At 47.8% G+C, this 7,497-nt stretch overlaps 1 protein-coding gene and 1 pseudogene across 1 annotated transcript in view; one reads left to right on the forward strand and one right to left on the reverse strand.

Annotated features, from left to right (window-relative positions):
* LOC105533255 overlaps nucleotides 1–2,254 on the reverse strand; it is a 40,911-nt pseudogene extending 38,657 nt beyond the window's left edge.
* KSR1 (kinase suppressor of ras 1) overlaps nucleotides 1–7,497 on the forward strand; it is a 178,528-nt gene that overhangs the window by 84,657 nt on the left and 86,374 nt on the right. The window lies entirely within an intron of this gene.

Genomic DNA, 7,497 nt, shown 5'->3' on the forward strand with positions numbered 1-7,497 from the left:
AGACCTTCGTGGTGAGTGTTACAGCTCTTAAAGGCAGGGCGTCTGGAGTTGTTCATTCTTCCCAGTGGGTTCGTGGTCTTGCTGGCTTCAGGAGTGAAGCTGCAGACCTTTGCAGTGAGTGTTACAGCTCATAAAGGCAGTGTGGACCCAAAGAGTGAGCAGCAGCAAGATTTATTGCAAAGAGCAAAAAAACAAAGCTTCCACAGTGTGGAAGGGGACCCGAGCGGGTTGCCGCTTGCTGGCTCCAGCAGCTTGCTTTTATTCCCTTATCTGACCTTACGCACATCCTGCTGATTGGTCCATTTTATAGAGAGCTGATTGGTGTGTTTTGACAGAGTACTGATTGGTGCATTTACAATCCTTGAGCTAGACACAGAGTGCTAGACAGAAAAGAGCTCTAAGTCCCCACTAGGTTAGCTAGACACAGAGTTAGCCACAGAGTACCAGTTGGTGTATTTACAAACCCTGAGCTAGACACAGAGTGCTGATTGGTGCGTTTACAATCCTTGTGCTAGACACAGAGTGCTAGACAGAAAAGTTCTCCAAGTCCCCACTAGATTAGCTAGATACAGAGTACCAATTGGTGTATTTTCAAACCTTGAGCTAGGCACAGAGTACTGATTGGTGCATTTACAAACCCTGAGCTAGACACAGAGTGCTGATTGGTGCGTGTACAATCCCTTAGCTAGAAGTAAAAGTTCTCCAAGTTGCCACCAGACTCAGGAGTCCAGGTGGCCTCACCCAGTGGATCCCGCACAGACTGCAGTCGGAGCTGCCTGCCAGTCCCCAGCGGCGCCTGCAATCCTCAGCCCTTGGGCGGTTGATGGGACCGGGCGCCACGGAGCAGGGGGCAGCGCCCATCGGGGAGGCTCCACTGCAATGGGGGAGCTCAGACATGGTGGACTGCAGGTCCCCAGCCCTGCCGCGTGGGAAGGCAGCTAAGAATTTGAGTGCAGCACTGGCAGCGGACACTGCTGGGGGACCCGGGGCAACCTCCGCAGCTGCTGGCCTGGGTGCTAAGCCCCTCACTGCCCTGGGCAGGTAGCGCTGGCCAGCCGCTCCATGTGCGGGCCGTGGAGCCTGCACTTGGACCTGCTGGAACTCGTGCTGGCCTGTGAGCGCTGCATGCAACCCGGGTTCCCGCCCGCACCTCTTCCTCCACACCTCCCCGCAAGCAGAGGGAGTCGGCTCCCGGCCTTGGCCAGCCCAGAGAGAGGCTCCCACAGTGCAGTGGCGGGCTGAAGGGCTCCTCAAGCGCCGCCAGAGTGGACGCCGAGGCTGAGGAGGCGCCGAGAGCAAGGGCTGCTAGCACGTTGTCACCTCTCATTACACTCGAATTTTCCTATTTGTAGCTGTGTTACAGGTTACTGACCGCAGGTCCATGTTCCAGACATTCTTTGCCAACACAGATTAATTAAAAGAGAGCCACCCCCAAAGCCTTACGGTGAATTGGGAAAGAGAAAACAGGCCATTCCTTGGTAAAAGTTTGTAGTTTTCTTTCCCAATACATCTTTTTATTGAGAACTTCCGTTTTTATCCTGTGTTACTCCTCTGCCATCTCACACTCTCGCTCTATCTGCTGGATTTTGGCCACAAGGCACCTCATTCATTTGTATCAGTTGCAGTTATCAGATGGACATTTGTTGATGGTATTCTTCCTCATGCATCTTTTTTAAAGCACCTTCCTGAGAGGTTTTGCTCCTGTAGTTTTTATTGGTTGTTATTCTGACAGCTGAATACCAGGGTTCAGGTTGAGAGGTCCTCTCAACGTACTGGAAAACGTATGAACTCTTTCTCATCATTGCGCAGTTCTGTATTTGAAACAGCAAATGATTCTTGGGCCGTGGCATGGGGGTGGTATTCGGGCTCCTCCTGGGGGGCGGGTGGGGCTCTGTAGGAAGTAGAGCTGCTCCAGCAGCATGCTGGTGATCTCCTTCCCTAGGACATGGGTACTCAGGAAGGGCGGACGCTCCCCTTCACCTTCTCTCTCCTTTCATGGACCGTAATTGTTTTGGTCCGAGCCTTGATGTTCTCCCAGCACTTCTTCAGCTGTTTGAAATCTGGCAGGGACAGCTCGGCTGAGAGTTGTGTTTGTGGGCCAGCGCCTGCAAGTACATTGCTTAAGGCCAATAGTTTGTGCATCACTTTTCTTATATTCCAGCACATATTTGTACTTTTCTACTAAAGCCAGCAGGGTGCTCTTTTCTAGTTCTAAGAAGTATTTGGCAGGTTTTATAATTTCATTGTTTTGCATTTTCCACTATATTTCTCCTGGCCGCTAGGCATCCTGTAATCCCAGCTACTTGGGAGGCTGAGGCAGAAGGACTGCTTGAGCCCAGGAGGTCACGGCTACAGTGAGCCATGTTTGCACCACTGCACTCCAGCCTGGATGACAAAAGGAGACACTGCAGCGGCGTGCCCCGCCCCCCCTTTTTTTTTCTTTTTTGAGACAGAGTCTTTCTCTGGAGTGCAATGGTATGATCTTGGAGTGCTGGAGTGCAATGGTATGATCTTGGCTCACTGCAACCTCCACCTTCTGGGTTCCAGCGATTCTCCTGCCTCAGCCTTCTGAGTAGCTGGAACTTCAGGTGCCAGCCACCATACCTGGCTAATTTTTGTATTTTTAGTAGAGATGGGGTTTTACCATGTTGGCCAGGCTGGTCTTGAACTCCTGACCTCAAGTGATCTGCCCACCTTGGCCTCGCAAAGTGTTGGGATTACAGGCGTGAGCCGTGCCTGGCCTGACTTCTTGTTTGGGGCACAAATCAGACTGTATAAGAATCAAGAGAAAAACAGTAATATCTTGGGCTTTCACCAAATACTTTATCCTGGTCAGCACTATCTTTAGAAGACATAAATTTCCATAGTTTCTTGATTTTAGGATATATTTCATAGTTTAATATTTCTGAAATTGGGAGGGTTTGTATATCTTTAATGTAGTATTTCTTTGCTCTCCCCAAATGCTGTTATTACATTGATTATGTGTCTCATAAATGAACATCCCTACCTCTTGTGGGTCATCCAGGAAGGAATTTGTTTTATTGGTCAGTAGAAAAGGCTCTGACCTAATTAGTGTATCAAGTAGGTATTCTGTGTAAGTTAATGCATTTATTTTATTTTTTATTATTTTTGAGATGGCATCTCACTCTGTTGCTGAGGCTGGAGGGCAGTGGTGCCATCACGGCTCACTACAACCTCCGCCTACTGGGGTTCAAGCGATTCTCGTTCCTTAGCCTCCTGAGTAGCTGGGATTACAGGTTCATGCCACCATACCTGGGTAATTTTTGTATATTTAGTAGAGAGAGGACGTCACCATGTTGGCCAGGCTGGTCTCAAACTCCTGACCTCAGGTGATCCGCCCACCTCAACCTCCCAAAGTGCTGGGATTACCGGCGTGAACCACTGTGCCTGTCCAAGTTAACACATTTAGTCTTTGGAAGAAACTGAAGCTCAGGACTAGGTCAGTAATTTGTTAAAGGTCACACCGCTAGAAAAGAGTAGATCCAGTACGTGAGCCCAGCTCTGTCTAACCATGATGTTCAGTTCTTTCTCCCTCCCAGGAGAGACCTGTACTTCTTCACCTCTGGCTCCTGCTGTTTTTTTAAGCCTAGGATGCCCTCTTCTCTTCCTATTGAAACTTCATTTATGGGCCAGGCACTGTGACTCAGGTCTGTAATCCCAGTGCTTTGGGAGGCTGAGAAGGGAGGATCTCTTGAACCCAGGAGTTTGAGACCAGCCTGGGCAAGATGATGAGACTCTGCCTCTACAAAAATTAAAAAAAAAAAAAAAAATTAGCAGGGGTAATGGTGTTCACCTGTAACTCCAGCTACTCAGGAGGCTGAGATGGGAGGATTGCTTGAGCCTGGGAGTGTGAGACTGCAGTGAGCTATGATCACGCCACTGCACTTCACCCTGGATGACAAGAGAGAGACCCTGTCTCTACTGGAAAAAAACAAAAAACAAAAATCCCAAAACAAAGCTTATACCACCTGTTCCCCAAAAACCTACTGGGAAAAAAAAGCTCCATTTATTATTCTTTCAATTTGAATAACATTTTGTGATTATAAAAATGATACCCGTTCTTTGAAAATACAAAAAAGTAAAAAATAAAACTTTTCTATTTCCAGTGTTTACATTTTGAGATGTTAATTTTGCTATAAAAATAGAAATTGACCTCAAACTTGAAGAAAGAAAATTAATGCCTTTAAGTTTAAATAAAAAAGATATGTGGAGATCATACTGCAAATGCAATTTCCTTATCTTGAGTTGTTAACTTTCTAGAAGATTATGGGCATTGCCTCATATCATTAAATACACTGTTAAAAGGGACTTTAAAAAAAAAACAAAAAGTTGCCTCATAGTTTTCTGTGATTGACACACCAGAATGTAGTTACCTACTTCCCCATGTTTGGCTATTTTAAGTTACACTTCCCTGAATAGGCTTATGCTTACACTTAATTGTTTCTTTAGGATAAATTCCTAGAAGTGGAGTCTGGCTCAAGGGGAGGGGGCCGCTTGTGGGGCTTCTGTTCCATTGTCCTGTTTCTCTGCTGCCCTCCAGGGGGGCGATGCCGTTCCACGCTCCTGCCATGCTCCTACCACAGCCACACTGGGGAGTCCCTCTGCCAGTGCTGCCAAACATCTACCCATATGTTTCCATGTTGTATTTCCTTGCTTATTATTAAGGTGGGAGGTTTGTTACCGTTGCTGGCAGAGGTAACTTTCCTTTGAGATAAACATGTATATTTCCTTGGCCTGTTTAACTGACTTCTTCATGCAACCGCACTCATTCTTCAAGACCCAATTCAAAGCTCATCTTTTCCATGAACTTTTTCCAGACACCTGTCTTTTCTCTGAAGCTAGAAGCTTTAATTTTCATATTTGAATTCTTGCAGCCTGCGTGTATCTGAAAACCCTTGTCAAAGACACTTTTGCATTGTAACTTGATATCTTTGGCCCCCACTTGAATCTGAGGTCTTTAGGGTAGGAGATGGGTCATTCATTTCTGTATTGTTTGCAGGGCCTTGGCACCATACTGGGTAACTAGTGAGTACTCGATACTCTTGAATGGATGGATAGATGGACACACACTGTTCTTAAAAAACAAACCAGCCCATCCCACACCCGTCAGCAAAATGAGTCTAATGCCATCTTATGAAATTGCTCTTCCTTCCGCATCTTTCCCTTTGGAATCAGTGAGGTTTTGCTCCATCTAAAGACCCAGCAGGGGCTCACGCCTGTAATCCCAGCACTTTGGGTGGCTGATATGGGTGAATTGCTTGAGCCCAGGAGTTTGAGACCAGCCTCGGCAACATGGTGAAACCCCATCTGTACAAAAAATACAAAAATTAGCTGAGCGTAGTTGTGTGCGACTGTGGTCCTGGGTACTCAGGAGGCTGAGGTGGGAGGATCGTTTGAGCCTGGGAGGTCGAGGCTACACTGAGCCGTGATTACACCACCACACTCCAGCCTAAGCGACTGAGACCCTGTCTCAAAAAAACAAAACAAAACAAAACAAAACAAAACAAAACAAAACAAAACACCCAGCAGGGCAGATGGAGTAACCGGCAAAGCCGGCCTTAGCGGTGAGGTTGGGCATGGCAGCCTGAGCAGGGATCTGCTCCAAATAGTACATCTACCGTGGGCTCCTGGACCTTTCTCCTTTTGCTAGAAGAGAAGCACCAGCACCCTTCCTTTTCCTCTTGTGACGTTTTAAAATGTATTATTACCATTCATAGCCTTATAAAATCAGTACACAGTAATTACAGAACATTTGGAAAACACAGAAAAGTAGAAGGAAGAAAATGATTACCTATAGCCTTCCCACTCAGATCAGCCCATTCATAAATGACATTTCTGCTGTGTTTTCTTTCAGTTGTGTTTTCCAGGCAAAGACTGTGTATGCAAAGTTTTGCTTACGTAGTTCTTGCCATCCATCATGCAGATTTTTTTGTCCTGCCTGTCGCTTAGTAAAATAACACAAAAAACTTCCTATGTTTTTGTAAACCTGCTCAGTGGCTTTGTCATAGTTGAGTAAGTGTTTTTACCATCGCCTCCTTAGCTGGGCTTCTATTGTTGGGTCTTTGGGTTGTTTGCACTGTGTCCCTCTAGTAAACAATGTCGGGATGGACAAGTTTATGTTGGGTGTTTCCTTGTCCCTTTGCTGGTTACCCCAGGCAGACTGGCCCATACCAGCCCTTCCCCGCTTCATTCTCCTCCCTTGGGGCCAGTGCCCCATTTGCCTCTCGGTTTGTGTTTCTCAGTCTCTGTGTGTAGCAATATGTTGAGAAATGGCTTCCTTTTTCAGGAAGAAAACTCAAGATGTTGAGCCTTGAGGAGGCCGTGCATAAAGGTGCAGAGTCCTGCCTGTTGGATCATGGCCTTGGCACTGCAGGGCGGCCCCCTTCTGCCTCACAGGCCCAGGGTTACAGAGGGTACAGGTGACCGAGAGGCCACGCCTTTGGAGGGGCTGCCTGGCAAACCTTTTCCCCTGACAGTAAGCTGAGGGGGTGGCCCTGGTCATATGCTGCAGGTCTCTGGAGAGGGTATAGTGAATACCTGGGTCCATTTTCTGCCTGGTGCCAGACTCGGATCCATCATGGCAGATCTGGCCCCTGCGTTCTGTGGGCGAGTGTTGGGGGAGAACCCCTCCTGTGGGGTTGCTGAGATGTGTGCTGCACTGGAGGTGGCTTCAGCCCTGCTCCTCTGAGCAGCTGCTTGGAACATGCTGTTGAGCTCCAGAGAGCACTTCAGCATATAGCCAGTGGCACCCTGAGGAGCTGCGGTAACAAAGGCCACTGCAGCACTCAAGGCTCAGGTTTGGATGGTGGAATAACATTGCCTGGGTTCACCTGACACCCTGGACAGTTACTTTATCTCTCTGTCTTTCACTTACACGTGGGGATAGTAATAACACCCACCTCCCCGGATGAAATGAGTTAGCATTCTATACACTTCTTAAAACAGTCCCTGTTTGTTAATTAAAAATAGGGAACCAGTGTTACCAGCTAGACCAGTCGCTCACAGCAGGTTGAACCCAGGCCTTCTGCCGTCCAGTATGGGGGAAAGAGTGCTGGACTAGAACCAGGAGACCTGGAGACCGTCCTGGCACTGCCTTCTACTTTTTGTGACTTTGAGTCATTGTCCCTCTCTGGGCCTCAGTTTCCTCATCAGTTTTTCCTCTATTTCTGTGAGATGACCTTAGGCCCTTCTTAGAACGTACAAGGATTTTGTAATTTAAAGGCATTTCAGACATCTCAAGACGAGTCTGGTCCTGCTAATAATCCCCACTGGTTGACGTGGTCCTTAGATGGGGCCGATTGCAAAGGCCAGAGGGCAGGAGATGCAGAGCCCTGTAGGGTTTGCCCGGTTTTTCTCGGTGCGGGTGAGCTATCCTCCACCTGGAGGGTTACAGTAGCTGGGTCACCTGGGAACAGGCTGTGGGAGAACTGGCCTCCTTGGGAATGTGCTGTCCTGCATGGCAGAGGTACATTTCAG

Source organism: Mandrillus leucophaeus, unplaced genomic scaffold (assembly GCF_000951045.1).
Source record: "Mandrillus leucophaeus isolate KB7577 unplaced genomic scaffold, Mleu.le_1.0 Scaffold1233, whole genome shotgun sequence".
Taxonomy (NCBI): domain Eukaryota; kingdom Metazoa; phylum Chordata; class Mammalia; order Primates; family Cercopithecidae; genus Mandrillus; species Mandrillus leucophaeus.